Genomic DNA, 17,449 nt, shown 5'->3' with positions numbered 1-17,449 from the left:
TAAGTGTTTCTCGTTTCTCGTTTTTTATATAGATTAAACCGTTGGTTATCCTGTTTGAATGGTTTTACACTAGTCATTTTTTGGGGGCCCTTTATAGCTTGCTGTTCGGTGTGAGCCAAGCTCCGTGTTGAAAGCCATACTTTGGCCTATAATGGTTTACTTTTACAAATTGTGACTTGGATAGAGAGTTGTCTCATTGGCACTCATACCACGTCTTCTTATATCTATTATGATAAAACTTTGATCTTGTATAGTCCATTGTGATACAGTATTTTGGAATACACTATAGACTATCAATAAATACAGTATTTTGGAATATACTATAGACTATCAATAAATACTGATGATGTTATTTGATAAACTGTATGACGTGTTCATAAAAAAACCCTACTTATTGTCAGATAAGATCCGTCATAAATATTGTGTTTCTTACTCTGTGGGTGTCAAATAAGTTGTGAATTTAAATATTATTGCACAAGACTAAGCATGTTCTGTCAGCTCATAAACTTTTAATTATTATAAAGTAATGTTAGTGTCATAGGTATTTAATAACGATAATTTTTTATTTTATTTTAATGTATATTTTAACATAGTAGTTTACCGATATTCAAAACTCGTTAATTCATTTTGAATGTACAAACCAAGACGAATAAAGAACTAAAAGGGGTCGCCAAACGGAGCGAGACGTGGTACGTCACAGGGTAAATGACTACTATCATGGAATATAATAAAAACAAATAAGATCTGAAAAAATAGACATACTTGTTATCATCAAAAGGCTAATGATTTTTGAATGTAGATCTTGGATTTCTCATAATCAGGAACATTAGAATTCGTACCACTCTATTAGAAATCAATATACAAAAATGAAATTCAAAACAAGCCTTAATAAAAGTCGAAAGGAATTACAATAACCAAATAGGAGAAAGATTGCATTCCGGTAACATTTTCCTTCAAACGAAGTAATTTAATGTACTATAATGTATTATCTCTAATGATCCTGCAGAATTAAACTTTATAGTTGATTTTATTTTCTTATTTGTAAAGTTTACTAATTTCATTATAATTTACAAAGTATGAATAAATTTCATTGTATCTAGGACGGATATGAAAAACATAAAATGTTAAATGACTTTTTAAGCGAAGTTTAAATAAATGGCGTATACCTAGTTATATATATATATACATCAGTGTATATGTGACTCTAAAAATATGCCTGTCATCACCTAATAACTTGATAAAGAATTCGATTTCAGACGAATTTGGCTACTTAGATCTGTTTTGGTTTTATAGCTCCTAACGGGTTCAGGTATTTATACATCCTTGGCTTTCGAAATTATGGGTTGACGCGTTCCTTATGAATGTAAATCAAGAAAAGGGCTTTGGACGCACCAAATCTATGGTATTAACTTATATTCTAGCACCGGGTCGATCTTGCTGCTGGTGGACTGTTGGTTCATGGGGGACCACCAGATTGGTAATCAGTGTGTCGATATCGACATGATTTATAACATACAATTCTTAAATTCAACGATCTTAATTTAGACATTATCATGGCAACAAAATGAAAATAACACCCTGTCGAAGTTTATGCGTCCGAAGTGCTTTTCTGGATTTAATTTTACCAGGAACGGTGGAAGCCAAATATTTGAAAACCAATGATTTTTAATTACCGAAACACGAAAGGTTAATTTTGGTCTTCTTTGGCCCTGTACAATTACTTTTAAATTCTAAAATTACAGAAAATTATAACTTGCATGACACCATTATTGAGCTATATGACCAAAAAGGACCTAAAAATAATAGCCAAATCCATCTAAGGTCAACTTTGTATGAGGGAGTTAAAACCTTAGTTCCTTAATAATTTCTAAATTTTACAAACAGACAATTTAAGAAAACTTTCTTATAAATCCTGCCAGTACCGAAGAACTGGCTACTGAGCTGGTTATACCATCGGGGACTGATAGTCCATACGTAACGGTATATAAAGCGTCAGAGGAAAGATTTACAGAAAAAAAAATGAGTATAAGGCAAATCTTGTGACAAAATTTGACTGTGAGGTCATGTAAGCGACACCATATGGAAGAATTTTGATATTCTTTGTATTCTAGGCAAAGAGTATGTTTGTTTTATGAATATTGGCTAAATCAACATGAATTATTTTACTTGGCTCTTAATATATGAAATTACTGTATGAATATCCTTTTTAGCGTATTTTTTGCAATTTTACCTGAATTATCTGTCGTTTTATGACTATAATCAATATAAGATTATTTGTGAACAAAAACTGCAATGTTAAATTTAATTACCTAGATTCGAACATTTGATTTGACCAAAATCGTAACTTCTCATTTTCGGTTTTTCTAGTTCCGAATAAAGGAAAATCAAGAATAGCGCTAAGGATGCACCAAATTTATAAAATATTGAATTAGTAATACTACTTGATAAATATATCATGGAAGTACTACGACAGATAAATAACTCATGATAATACTACGTCAGATAAACACCTCATGATAATACTACGCCAGATAAATATCTCATGATAATACTACGTCAGATAAACATATCATGATAATACCACGTCAAATAAACATCTCATGGTAATACTACGTAAGATAAATATCTCATGGTAATACTACATCAGATAAATAATACTACATCAGATAAATATCTCATGTTACTACTACTCCAGATAAATATCTCATGGTAATACTACGTCAGATAAATATTTCATGATAATACTACGTCAGATAAACATCTCATGGTAATACTACGTCAGATAAACATCTCATGGCAATACAACGTCATATATCTTATAGTAATACTGCGTCAGATAAAAAGCTCATGGTAATATTACGCCAGTAAAATATCTCATGTTACAACTATGTCGAATTAATATTTTATGGTAATACTACATCAGATTGATATCTCATGATAATACTATTTCAGATAAATATGTCATTTCAATATGACATGCTTCTTTCGCTTTGTAAACAACACCGTGATAAAATTCTAGATATATACTTAGCGCATACTCGGAGATGTACATAATAATGGCTGTACTAAAAATTGCAATTGAAAAAAAAACAACTACAAAATCTTTATTCTTATTCTGATACTTAACAAAAAGAATTATTCTAATGCAATTATTTTGTATCAATGGTTCTGATAGTATGACAGTAAGCGTAAAATGCTCTATCTCCTTGTCTGTAACTAAGGAAATGAAAATTTTACACTATACTAATGATTGAAATTGAATTATGTACTTGTTTTTGCATTAGAATAGAGATAGCTGTATTGTATTTGAAGATTTGCTGACGTCCATCGGTAGTTTTACTGTTGCAAATACCCGTTTACCTGTCTCCGCTACGCGTCGCCAGGTAAACTAAATTTGCGACAGTAAAACTACCGACGTCCGCAAAGCTTCATACAATACAGTTATCTCTTAAATGCATTAGAGCTCGAAAAAATGTACAAAATTAAAATAAAATAAAATTCCGCGAAATTCCATTAATGCTTTTGGTGCATTTCAGTCATTTCAAAACATGACGTCATATGAATGAAAACTCAAAAGCAGAAGGTTTATCCGTTGCGTGAACCCTCCAAATTCGGACAATATTGCATTAAATGGAGTTTTGAGGTAGGTGTTGTTTTATTTTCTATTCTATTGTATAATTCGCACATTTACTGATTTCAGCAAGTCAACATGGTGCATCCTTAGTTACAAATTGTGACAACTGTGGATTTGACGGTAGCTTACGAGAAAAAAAATTAAATTAAAAATGGCAAATGTTGGGGTTGAGAATTAAAAGAATTAAACACATTTTTTAAGCGGTTATTTAAGAAATAATTCATGCAAGCTATAGATTTATTGGTAATTTTTAGCTTTATCTAACAGGGAGTAAAATAGAACAGCCACACACAAGGCATACCCACCCTCGCTCCAGTTTTTTTAATGACCGTATTGTGTCCTATTAGAATTGAAATAATTCATGGAAGCAATGGATTTGTTGTAAATTTACACATGGCCTGGGCCGTGATATTCGTTAATTTTGTCCCGCGTTAACGCTCAGGATAACATTCGAATATCACGGCCCAGGCCATGTGTAAATTTCCAACAAATCTATAGCTTCCATGAATTATTTCTTAATTCTACTTTTACGTCAGATTGGTATATCATGAGATATTACGTCAGAAAAATATTTTATGGTAACTCAACGTCAGATAAATATCTTATCGTAAGACCACATCAGATACTTCATGGTATTACTACGTCAAATAGATTTCGCATGTAATACTAGGTCAGATAAATATAATATGGTAATAGTACGTCAGATAAATATATCATGGTAATATTATGTTAGTTAAATATCTCATGTTACAACAACGTCAGATTAATATCTCAATGTTATATTACGTCCGATAAATATATCATGTTACTGCTAGTTTAGATTTATATTTGATGGTAATAATTATAAATAGATCATGGTAATGCTACGTCAGATAATTATCTTATGGTAATAGTACGTCATATATCTCAATGTATTACTACGTTGGATAAATATCTCATGTTTCTACTTATAGTCAGATAAATATCTCATGGCAATACTACGTCAGATAAATATCTAATGGTAATACTACGTCAGATAAACATCTCATGGTTATACAACGTCAGATAAAATCTCATTGTTACGCTACGTCAGATAAATATTTCATGGTTCTACTTCGTCTGATATATTATAGTAATACTGCGTCAGATAAAACGCCCAAGGTAATACTACGTCAGTTAAATATATCATGTTACAACTACGTCGAATTGATATTTCATGGTAGTACTACGTCAGATTGATGTCTCATGATAATTCTACGACGTCAGATAAATGTCTCATTTTACTTCTACGTCAGATTGATATATCATGGGATATTACGTCAGATAAATATCTTATGGTAATACTATGTCCGATAAATATCTCGTGTTACTACTAGTTTTGATTGATATTTGACGGTAGTGATTATAAATAGCTCATTGTAATACTACGTTAGATAATTATCTTATGGTAATAGTACGTCATATATATCAATGTATTAATTACTACGTTGGATAAATATCTCATGTTTTTACTAGGTCAGATAAATATCTCATGGTAATACTACGTCAGATAATTATCTTATGTATGGTAATACTTCGTCAGATCACATGGTACTGCACACAAACAGGGTTCCTTTCAAGAGAAGGTACTGCAGGATTTGAGGTTAGATAGCTTGACCCTAATAATTTTACAGAGTAAATCAATGCAGAAAGTTTCAGACATTTTTTGTCAAAAATGATAATTTTCCAACTTTAGGCAGGGGAAGCACCGCCATGTCCGTCTGAATGTGCCCATTTGGTCATTTAAAAGGTATGCAAGACATCCATTGTCAGTGTTTACTTTATTTTAAATAGATTTAACTTAATGTAATGTGTTTTAGTTCGTCCACTTCATGTCTACACACGAGTGTTTATCAAACAATCAAACTTAAGTGTAAATGACATATGCTATCAAGAAAATATTTCATGTAAAAATCTATTCACGGATAAGTTAATCGTAATAAAATGTTATTTTTACTTAAAAAAAAGAAGAAATAAACATACGTCTCAAAAGTGTGTCCACAAAAGACTTTCCAGTTAATTATTTAAGCTCTACATGAGGGTGTGGATGGGGGGTCCTTCATTTCTGTATTCTTTAATTTTTTAGGCCATTTTTCTCAATTCTTTATAAATTTTGCCTGTTATTCTCTATTCTTTATATTTTAGCACCCCATTATTCTCTATTCTTTATTTTTTTGCCTATTTTTCTCTATTCTTTAATTTTTAGCCCTTTATTCTACACATTTGCCTATTATTCTCTATTCTGTAAACCCCATCCAGACCCTCCTGTATTAGTTTTAAAAATCGTTTCGTTAATAAAAGCTCTTTGCTTTGACGACGTCATTATTAGAGTTACTGACAATCCTAATTTTTATTCGATTTGCCTCATTACGAAAGGATTTACTTTCTTATGCTTTTTACTGGATAAAGAAAGGGTTGCATTAAAGACAAGTTACATTAGATTAATTCAAAGTATGTTGTCAACAATTATGTAGAAAAGGTTAAAAGTGAACGCAGTCTATTAGCAGTTACGTTGCGCACGGTATTGGTACCACTGAGCGTTACACGACGCTCCCAATAAAAAAGAGGATTTTGATGTTGTTCCAAAGAACGTTTCACATTTTTATAGAGGATAGTACGTCATAAAAAATAATGTATAATATATAATAGCTGTATTCAAAAGCCTCTCCCTGAATATGAATAAAATAATTGCCACTGGACGTAAAATAACAACAATCAATCATATATCCAAGCCTATATCAAGCCTGTGTTTTAACACTAAATATCATAAAATACCACGTGTCATAAGCCGTTATGCAGGACATGATTTTGACCCTTTGAAAATAACACCCATTATCAATTTGTACTTTTATTTCATTTCAATTTAAAACATGTATTATATTTTAAATTTGTCCACTTCATGTCTACACGAGTGTTTATTAATCAAGTACATTTAACTATGAAATATTTAAGTCTATAGAAATATTCTACGAGCAAATATTTCATCTCGAAATCTATTAGCGTGTAAGTAAATCAAAATGAAATTTTAATTTTTGTTCATTCAAAAATAAAACATTATTTTTCTTCTGAGCATAAACATTCGTCTCAAAAGATTTGACCCAATGAACTTTTCAGTCAGATTCTTTATTATTCAAATCTAACCGTTTATAAAAACGGTATCCATTGTAGGGATGACGCCGTGTTTAAGCAACTGTCAATTTCTATTCTAATTTGACTGGTGTCAATACGATTGAACGGTAAGCCAACTTTTCTTCTTTTGCTCTCTAAATTAGACGCGATGGTCTTGCAATGGTTAGTCAGATATATTTTCATGGAAAATTTGAAAAATTCAATGAAACATAAAAAAAATGTCTTCATATAAAATAGAAAGTAAAGAAAAATAACCATTTAGGAATAAAATAAATGGAAAAAATCCCAAAAGGAATTGAAGCAGAGCCTAAGCCGAGGACTGCTTGAGCTCGCATTACAATATTACATGAATATTGGTGAATATTCAAATCCCGAGTAGATGATTTTATTGAACGAGTGCGAGCGCAATATTTTACAAGGAATAGTTTTCACGAATATTCTACAAGGGATAGTATTCACCAATATTCTACAAGGGATAGTTTTCACCAATATTCTACAAGGGATAGTATTCACCAATATTCTACAAGGGATAGTTTTCACCAATATTCTACAAGGGATAGTTTTCACCAATATTCTACAAGTGATAGTATTCACCAATATTCTACAAGGGATAGTATTCACCAATATTCTACAAGGGATAGTATTCACCAATATTCTACAAAGGATAGTATTCACCAATATTCTACAAGGGATAGTATTCACCAATATTCTACAAGGGATAGTATTCACCAATATTCTACAAGGGATAGTTTTCACCAATAGTCTGCAAGGGATAGCTTTCACCAATATTCCTGCAACAACACTTTTATTGTATGGCAGGGCTTGAAAAATATTTCATACATCATTTGTTGTCACTGATGATGATGATGATGATGATGATCATCATCATCATCATCATCATGATGGATGACTGGTTAACGTCCAGCGTCAAATTGATATGCATATTCAGGACGAGATCATGTTAAAAATGTAGTATGAATATTCATCCTGCTTTGTACTAGACCGACACGCTGAGTCGGATTTTTAACGTGCTATTTCACAAGGTAACAGTCCGCAGGAAGACATGTCACCTAACCCGGACACATTATTCAGACTCCGAGCCGACCAGTCTTTGCTCTTACTCCGTAATGCCGTGTGCTTAGCGGAGACTGAGCAGCAAATACCAATTTTAAAGTCTTTGGTTTGACCCGGCCGGGGTTCGAACCCACGACCTCCCGCACTCGAGGCGAACACGCTACCACGAGACCACCGGGGCGGTTTGTCACGGATGACGTCGATAATCAGAAGCTATTATATCATAGAATATTACTCGAGAAATTTTCGTTACGTTCTGTGAGAAATAGTATGTTGCTATACAATATCATGTTTGACCAGTCACCTAATATGCATTGACCTCTGTTAAAATGGAATCTTAAAAGAGAAATAAAAAACGAATATGAGATGTGGGGTAAACCGTCAATGAACAGCAACCCAACGACACATATAATTAAAAGACATCCAGACAACTATAATTATTTACGTTTTTGTGATGGAGAGCAGATACAACAAATTGTAGCAATCTTATCTGGTTTATTAAGTTACCAACAGGGCGTGGAATCTTCCGTTAATACCTAATCAAACATATGAAGCCTTTACTGGATAATTTGTTAAATTGTTAAGTTACCAATTAAACGGTAGAATAGAACACAAATGCGTCTTTATCTACTCAAAGAATACCAAGTATTTATTGTGTATAAATTATTTGTCCACAAAATCCCTGATGTATTGTTCTGATGTGTTACCATATAATTTAAATATTCCTTGTATGTTTACTTGTTTAAATGTGATGATTGAATATAATATTACCTACACAGAAGATGCAAATATTTATATTCTTACATTGTATGAACAATTTTATTTTTAACATCACAATAGCGACATAATAGATGAATTACTTGTAAATCCGGAAGCCTTGTTGACATAGTCAAAGTCATTCCACCAAGAAAGTTTAACTTTAGAAACGATTTCATGATTTTAAAAAAAAATTCTTTATTAATTCACGTATGTACTTTTATGGAGATTCACATGTAGCTAAGAACACCAATGCCATAACAATTTCAATCTTATGGATTATGATTTTTTCCAATGTTAAATTCTAATTCATATAGCTTCTAACGTTTCTACGTATTTATACCTCCCTGGCTTCAAATGATTAGGTTTCAGTGTTCCTGATGACGGTAAATTCAGAAATTCAAAATATCAAGCGTCGGACACACGAAATTTCTAAAGCGTTATTTTTCGTTGACCGGTATGGAATATCTTGTCAGTTTGTGACTGATGATAATAGATATGTGCCAATTTTCATAGCCACTATCGATCCCGTCTTCTTTCCACAGAGACATTATCGAATGAGACTTATCTCCGAGTTTGTACTAACCATGTGAAAGACGACGGGTTCCACGTGTGGAGCAGGGTCTATTTACGCTTCTGCGGGACCTGAGATCACCCCTTATTTTTGATGGGATTCGTGTTGTTCAGTCTTTAGTTTTATTTGTAGTGTTTTGTAGATTTTGATGGGATTCGTGTTGTTCAGTCTTAAGTTTTTTTGTAGTGTTTTGTAGATTTTGATGGGATTCGTGCTGTTCAGTCTTTAGTTTTATTTGTAGTGTTTTGTAGATTTTGATGGGATTCGTGTTGTTCAGTCTTTAGTTTTATTTGTAGTGTTTTGTAGATTTTGATGGGATTCGTGTTGTTCAGTCTTTAGTTTTATTTGTAGTGTTTTGTAGATTTTGATGGGATTCGTGTTGTTCAGTCTTTAGTTTTATTTGTAGTGTTTTGTAGATTTTGATGGGATTCGTGTTGTTCAGTCTTTAGTTTTATTTGTAGTGTTTTGTAGATTGTTGTTGTCTTTGAGTGTTTTTATTTTTGTGTTTTGTATTATGGTTTTGTCGGTCTCTCTTTGCCTCAAAAATTTTGGATTGTTTCTTTGGTATCTTCCGCTTCTTTTTAACATTCAAAATGTCAGAATTAGCATACTTAATAAAATTGAGAATGGAAATGGGGAATGTGTCAAAGAGACAACAAACCGACCACAGAACAGACAACAGCATTAAACAGTATATAATTATTTTGTCATAGTATATTAGAATTAGCCAGGAACGTTTTACTTGGACACACTTATTTTATAGTACATAAGATCTACTCACGTCCACAATTGATCGCTTTGATTTTAAAACTTAAGATAAAAAAACTTGAGTGTAACGGTGAACAGTTACTGTATTTGTTTGCATCCTTTTACTTTGGTCTATTGGTGGAGATTTGCCGTATTGGCCATCATGCCACATCTTATTATTTTTATATTGAACGAGGGTAGATCCCAAATTACTGGATATAGTTATTACTGTTTCAGTATTATTTCCACCTATAAAATATACCCTAACTCACTCATGCTCAAATTTCACACAAAATCATGAAATCTGTAATTGGGAATTCTTTTACACAGTGAGAATGAAATAGGGGACTTTTTTACTAACAAAAATATAGCAGCGATAGCTCTAGACCTTTATGGTACTATTTTGTGTAAAACTTAAGTCTTAATGGTCATATTTCAGTAGTAATATATCATTAAAGATTGAATCGTGACAAAATTTGTTAATTAATGGCATAATACGTATTAAAGGACGGTGTCTTCGTGTGATTTCGCGCATTCTTAACATTTTGCTAAATATATAAACCTATTCATTCAAGGTTTTAATTATATTTAAGTATATCAACAACTACCCTTTTTCAATAGTAATGTATAAAAAAACTGTACGAACGTCTCGATATAGACGGTAATTTGAAAGATCTGGTAAGAATTAATGGACATCGTAGGTATTTGTAAAGACGTTGTTATGCTCCGTATCTTAGGTCTGACATAACTGTCGTGTCACAAAGTCTTAAAAGAGGGTGATGGAAGGTCCTTGATTTCTTTTTCTTTAATTTTAACCTTTTTTCTCTATTATTTATTTAGTTTGCCTATTGTTCTCTATTCTTTATTTTTTTTGCTTAATTTTCTCTATTTTTCATGTTTTTGCTCTTTATTCTCTATTCTGTAAACCCCATCCAGACCCTCTCAAAACAGGTAAACTGATTGAAGGGGTAGAATCACCGAGATAAATGTCATGCATCTTCTAAATACAACAGTCGTTTTAAACACATAAATTATTTTTTAACTTGACGACATTTTAGTGCACATAAGGAATTGAAAAATTCCTTATGTACACCACATCAATATTTTGCAAAATTGGTAGCATATGTTTATTTTGCATGTAGTTACTATAAAAACGATAGACACATTACTTGACAAATAAGGTTTGAATCGTTTAAAACAACATTTGTTACAAAATGCACGTCTTTAAGTAAAGAATAAAACAGTAAAATCGAAACAGTTTAGTATATTATCAACTGTCGACCTTAGGTGTATACCAACGCGACAGAGAAAATTATTTGAAAAAATACGTATTTTCAGCATTTATGACCAAAATGTCACTTAGCACCCGTTGTCACCGATTAGATATCCAGACCAGAAATCCACAGGGAAAATTAGAAGAAAACAAGTTGCCTTGAATAATTTTGTACGCAAAAAGAATAAAAAAACGCATGTTAAAAATATGTGAAAAATGAATGCTTAATAACTTCATATAAGAAAAATCATTTATAACTAAAAGCTAACTTCACATTTTCAGGTATTTTCATATATTTTAGAATATACATATTAGGTTAAGTAACTTTTTTTTTGAAAATATAGCTTTTTATGCTTCTGGAAGATCTATTTAAGAGTGAAAAAATATAATTTACCAAAATTCGGTTCGCATTATTGGAACTGGACCAAAAATTCGTTCTTAAAACGCATATAAATACAAATATTTAAAAAACAAAGTTATCTGCCATCTAAAATAGGCCTTCAAAAATCTAATCATTAATCATCCTTTTCATTAAATGACTAATTTTATTTAATACGTTATGTTAAATTAACTATAATTATCATATACGTAAGTAATTAAAGTATAATGTCTTCCATATATTAGGTTAAATGCTCCTCAGAGCATGTATACAATATTTCAGTCGTTTAAGTTTTACAGCTGAAGGTCAGACCTTTTTAATTCAATTTGAAACGAACTTCCTTTGAAACCTAAACTAAAAGTGTAAACTATATTATTAGTACTATTTGATAAGTTTTATTTCTTGAAGGTTATTAAAACGTTTGCTGGTTCTTGCACACACCATCAACAAATAAGGGCACATGCATGTCTATGAATGAATCGTTTATGTTAAACACACGTGATCATGTAATATTTGCAAATGTTCGTGTTTTTGTAATTTTTGTAAAAAAAAAATTGTATGACATTATATCCTAAATAAATAATTCGTCCGATTATAGTCTTTGCCTTGGTTGCTAAACGTTTTGTATTACTCTTTTCGTCAAATGTACGATATGTTCACAAATTGTAATGTATCTAACGACTTGAAATTACTAAGTAAAACAAAAAGCCAGGAAAAACCACGAAAAGAGGGAAAAGAGGAGTTTCTTCTCAAACACTTTCAACAGGGAATAGAGTAATACAGAACCTGCTGTGTTGCAGGGAATAGAGTAATACAGAACCTGCTGTTTTGCAGGGAATAGAGTGATACAGAACCTGCTGTGTTGCAGGGAATAGAGTAACACAGAAACTGCTGTGTTGCAGGGAATAGAGTAATACAAAACCTGCTGTGTTGCAGGGAATAGAGTACATTGTAACACAGTACCTGCTGTGTTGCAGGGAATAGAGTAATACAGAATCTGCTGTGTTGCTCATCATACAAATGCAGTACGAATTAAAAACAGAATCACTTGGCTTTTTACTTGGTTTCTTTTGAATTCAATCTCCAAATATTCTGAATGAGTAGGTGGAGACAGGTTAAGTGATAAATGTACAATATCTTCCATTTTTGTACGTTATTGAACAGATGAAAAAACAAATAGACGTTCTATAGATTTGTCCATCTAGTTTACACCCTCTGATTGGGAATTAACCTTACTGGACAAATTTTGATCAAATGGACTTCAGACGATTGGCAAACAGTCAAATTCTTATTTAAATGCTAAAAATAAAGGTCTTCACGTTATTAAAATACCAAGCTATGGAAAACTCAGATTTCATGCATTTATTTATTACAAACTAATTGTTGACTTTTAAACATATGGGATTCATAATACTTCATTAGTAGTATCCTGTTGTGTAGACAGACGTTGTAAACTTCTCCTTTTATTCCAAATCAATAAGGGACTATTGTCTCAGTAAAGTTATATAAATGAAATCTGAAAATCGTTGTAGAGTTTTTTTTTATACTAAATTGAAAGTAGTATCACGACACAGCATGAAATCCGTCCTGATTCGATACAGGTAAACAGTTTTTAACATAGCTTATTTTTCACTATTAAATCGGCATTTAACACATTTTATGGATATCTATCTTTCAGTCAAGAGTTAATTTATTGATCTGAGTAGTTTATCCGTTACACTTCTATATGTTTATTTTGTTGAACAAGATTTGAATGATGTTTCAAGAAGGTAGGGCATATTTAACATACTTTAATCATTTTTTTTATTTTTTTGAAATGTTGGTTAATATAAACACAATGTAATACAATTCTATTATCTAATGCTTTATTAAAAAAAATATGTACCCAATCGTGTTCTCTTTGCTTCATCATGTATAAGTGTAAATATTTGTTATCATATCGTTATTCTGTTGAATGTCCATGACCAAGAGATATGTATTCAGATATAACTCAGCTACATTGTATGTTGATGCGTAATTGCCTCTCATCCATTTTCGACTGGCATATAAAATTTGCCTCTGGTGTTCGCATCAGTTCCTAAATTGAATTTTGGGAGTTACATAAAATTCATACGTTAAGTACAGATAACATTTGGTTTTACTAAATCTAATTTTTTTCAATATTTTCTTCTGTATTTTTTACTACCATTGAATAAATTCCGCGGGTGGTGGATTAACAGTTGACTTGGGTTCATAGTAGCTGCTGCTTTTGGTACTTAAATAAATACAATTTTCAGTTTATAAACTATAAAAATCAGAAAAGTGAACGTATTTCATTTAGGTCTATTTCTGCCCACAATGGTTTATTATTTGATTTTTTATTGAGGTAGGGCCAATTTTTTAAAGAATTTATTTCAGGCCAGCTAGGGCCGCTTTAAAGTTTTTCAATCATTACTTAAATCCGTAGTATTACAGCTCAATTTACGAACTTCCAGGTTAAACAACATGTTTGACTTGTTTCTAAAAAGATCACTAAATTTTAAAGTCACAAATCCGCAGATTGTTACTTATATGGAGTAAGTTTACCAAGAATATAATTTATGAGAAGCGAAATTTTACAAAACCAAGCAAAATCAAAATTTTTTAATTAAAATGCCTTCACCAATAATATGTAGCGATGCATAACATTTAATGGAAATATGCAAACTTGCTGAAAAAAGGTTTTCAGAATGATACTTACCCTTCAATAGTTTTATGTGACAACTTTTAGATTTCGATTCGGTGAGTGAAACAAGCAAGGAGTAAATTGGCTCTACCTCTTAGTCTGCAGCGTACGTGATGAGGGTTATTCCAAAAGCACGTGTTGCTGTCGTTCGCACTGGAATTAGTATCATTGTGTTTATCTCCTCGTCTTCCTACGATAAAGCAGCAAGATGATTACGCAGAATCTTTGTCTATTTCGTTTTTTTAATAACATAAATGGTATAAATTTTACTGCTAGAGATGCACGTTTCGAAAATTAGAACATCTTCACTGATGCTCGAGGCCAAATCATGATGAAATGCAAACCCAAATACAAATGTTATGAGCTGATAAAACTAAAATGGACCAAAAGTAAAGTAAAACTCGGTCAAGGAATCGGAGCTATGCATAAAAAAACATGTTAAAGGGAACTCACTGCAATAGTTAAAGGTAACAAACGTTTGTTTAAAACAAAGTTTTATTAAGTTTGGTTAAAAAAATTTAAAAATGTAGGAAATAAAGTCATAATCAAAACTTAATCAAACAGCTAGTAAAGAAAGCAGGTAAAAAAAACTGATATGATTTCCGTCCAAACAGCACGTGTTTCTAATAAAATATTTACCAGTTACGCTGGTGACCAAAAGTTTGGAGAGCAAACATATGAATTTTTCGAGAGCCAAAGAGTGTGAATAGAACCTCCTTACTCAACTAAGGTAAACTCTGCCTGAGGGACTTCACACTTTACACAATCAGACAACCACACAACCTTATGAACTGGAAAAATTATCTGAGTAAATCTTTATGTTTGAACTTTGTCACTTTCAAGAACATTTTGTCCTGAAAATATTTAGCAATGAATACATAGTGATTTCAGTTTATTTAGATTAACGTTACAAGTGCGTTTTTAAAATTTCTATTTTCGTTTTTAAAATTTCTGTTTTAGTTTTTATTGTCGAGCCTGCGACTTTTGTCGCAGAAAGCTCGACATAGGGATAGTGATCCGGCGGCGGCGGCGTTAGCTAACTTCTTAAAAGCTTTATATTTTAGAAGGTGGAAGGTCTGGATGCTTCATACTTTGTATATGGATGCCTCGTGTTATGAAGTTTCCGTCAGTCACATGTCCAATGTCCTTGACCTCATTTTCATGGTTCAGTAACTACTTGAAAAAAAAGTTAAGATTTTTTGTAATGTTAAATTCTCTCTTATAAGTAAAAGGATAACTATATTTGGTATGTGCGTACCTTGCAAGGTCCTCATGCCCGTCAGACAGTTTTCACTTGACCTTGACCTCATTTCATGGACAGTTACAGTTGTAATAAAGCTTTATATTTAGGACTATCAACATAATATCAATGATTAGTAAAGAAGGCGAGACATTTCAGCGTGTGCACTCTTGTTATTTTTAACGTTGTATGTGTACATGTCACTTCATTTTAAAAAAAAGATACAAGCCAATTAATGCACACTTAAGTTTAAAAGTGCTTTGTCAAACAGCATCGTTAAAAATATTGCCATCGATAAAATGAAAAGGAAGTATCATTAGTGCAATACTATTAAAACTACCACGCATAATAGGTTTAACGAATGGCGTTAACTGTATATAGCTCCTACCACTGATTATTGTGAATAGTCACACACGCACTTGGATTATACTTTAAAACAAATTAGTGAAATTGTCCGTGTGACAAAAGCCGGTAATTGCTTGCACCAAAAATGAATCTCGTATTATCTGTCAACAAGTGCTTAAAGCATAATCATCAGCTTTCCATAATACGTGTTTGAGTTTGTAATAACTATACATTACATAGTCTAAATATATGACAGCTTTACGGCAGAAATCTCCATCGGATAACATATGGTTATACAAGTCTGACACCAAAAATCATATATACACACATCCGGGTGCGGGATTTTCTCGCTCCATTGAAAACCCATTGGTGGCCGTCGGCTGTTATCTGCTCTTTAGTCGGGTTGATGTCGCTTTGACATATTCCCCATTTCCATTCTCAATTTTACATGTATTTCGTCTGAAATTTTGTTCTTCCCTCAGCGGAATTTTAACCCCTTCCTGCCTCTGTGACATTGTGGCAACGCTGCCTGCACTATGCCCAATGCCATAGACCACTAGGCAAATTAGACTATATACAATTCAGCTTTCGTTATAGTCGAGGAATGCCATTCCTCGTCGGCTTTATCTAGGGTTGTAACACAGTACATAATGCATTGTGGCCTGTAGATGGTACAATGTATACCTTGTAAATCAGCTGGTTTTTGTTTTAGTCTGTCCTAAAGGATGATAATACTTACCTTGCAGTCACCTCAATATTATTTTATTATAGACGTCTAAATATGTGAAAACTTTACGACAGAAGTTCTTCATTGGATAAGATAGACTAGGGTTATAGCAGGGCCTACATCATAATTTATGTATACTGTGTTTGAAATTTAGCCTAACAATGTTAGATCTGCAAATTTGCAACAAATTGCTAGCCAGTTGTAATTTTGTACAAGTTATCGGTATTTGGGAACCTCTTAACATAACCGGGTTAAAGATGCATATTGTCTTTGACTTATAGCTTATAATTGTCATATGCTATAGCAGTATAAATGACTAATACAATTTTTATTCTAATTTAAATGACATTATAAGATATTTTGAGGATATACAGAAATTGGCATGAGTGAAAATACATATAGGATATATAACCCAATCCAACCCGTTTGCAGTTCAATATCAAACAAGACAAAGCTTAATGTTAAGTTGAAATATATAAATGTGTGAGTTAAACATCAAGCTGTTGAATTATTGACTAAAAACTTGTATTTATTGGTAAAAATAACCGGTGTCAAAATGATGATACTTTGCACGAAACATATGTACAATTTATATTGTTTTCCAAAATCACTACTTGTACACAGCATATATAACAAATATTGAGTCTTAAATTCAAGAAAGCATAAACCATTACATTACCATCACATTATATCTTGCATAATTACGATAAACAAAATTGTATGACACTGTGGTCATATGTTGTAAATATGTTCATAGATACGGCTTATACATTTGTGACATGTTAACTTTGCTAACATACTATAATAAAAGTGACCAGACACGCACTTACTTTTGACGGAATAGAACAA

At 32.0% G+C, this 17,449-nt stretch overlaps 1 protein-coding gene across 5 annotated transcripts in view; it reads left to right on the top strand.

The window, feature by feature from the left end:
- LOC127727881 (uncharacterized) overlaps nt 1–17,449 on the top strand; it is a 28,614-nt gene that overhangs the window by 7,530 nt on the left and 3,635 nt on the right. The window contains exon 2 of one of the 5 annotated variants that reach the window (XM_052235039.1): nt 3,537–3,643. The exons of 1 other annotated variant lie outside the window; for it this stretch is intronic. The gene's annotated coding sequence lies outside the window, so the exon portion shown is untranslated. Of the gene's footprint in view, nt 1–3,536; nt 3,644–6,806; nt 6,889–13,103; nt 13,186–13,231; nt 13,354–17,449 lie in introns of those variants that run through there. 3 more of the 5 variants (XM_052235040.1, XM_052235041.1, XM_052235036.1) reach the window with 3 other exon arrangements.

The sequence above is a fragment of the Mytilus californianus genome, unplaced genomic scaffold, assembly GCF_021869535.1.
Source record: "Mytilus californianus isolate M0D057914Y unplaced genomic scaffold, xbMytCali1.0.p SCAF_2, whole genome shotgun sequence".
NCBI lineage: Eukaryota > Metazoa > Mollusca > Bivalvia > Mytilida > Mytilidae > Mytilus > Mytilus californianus.
Note: the sequence above shows the minus strand (reverse complement) of the source record. Positions and strands in the feature narration are given on the sequence as shown.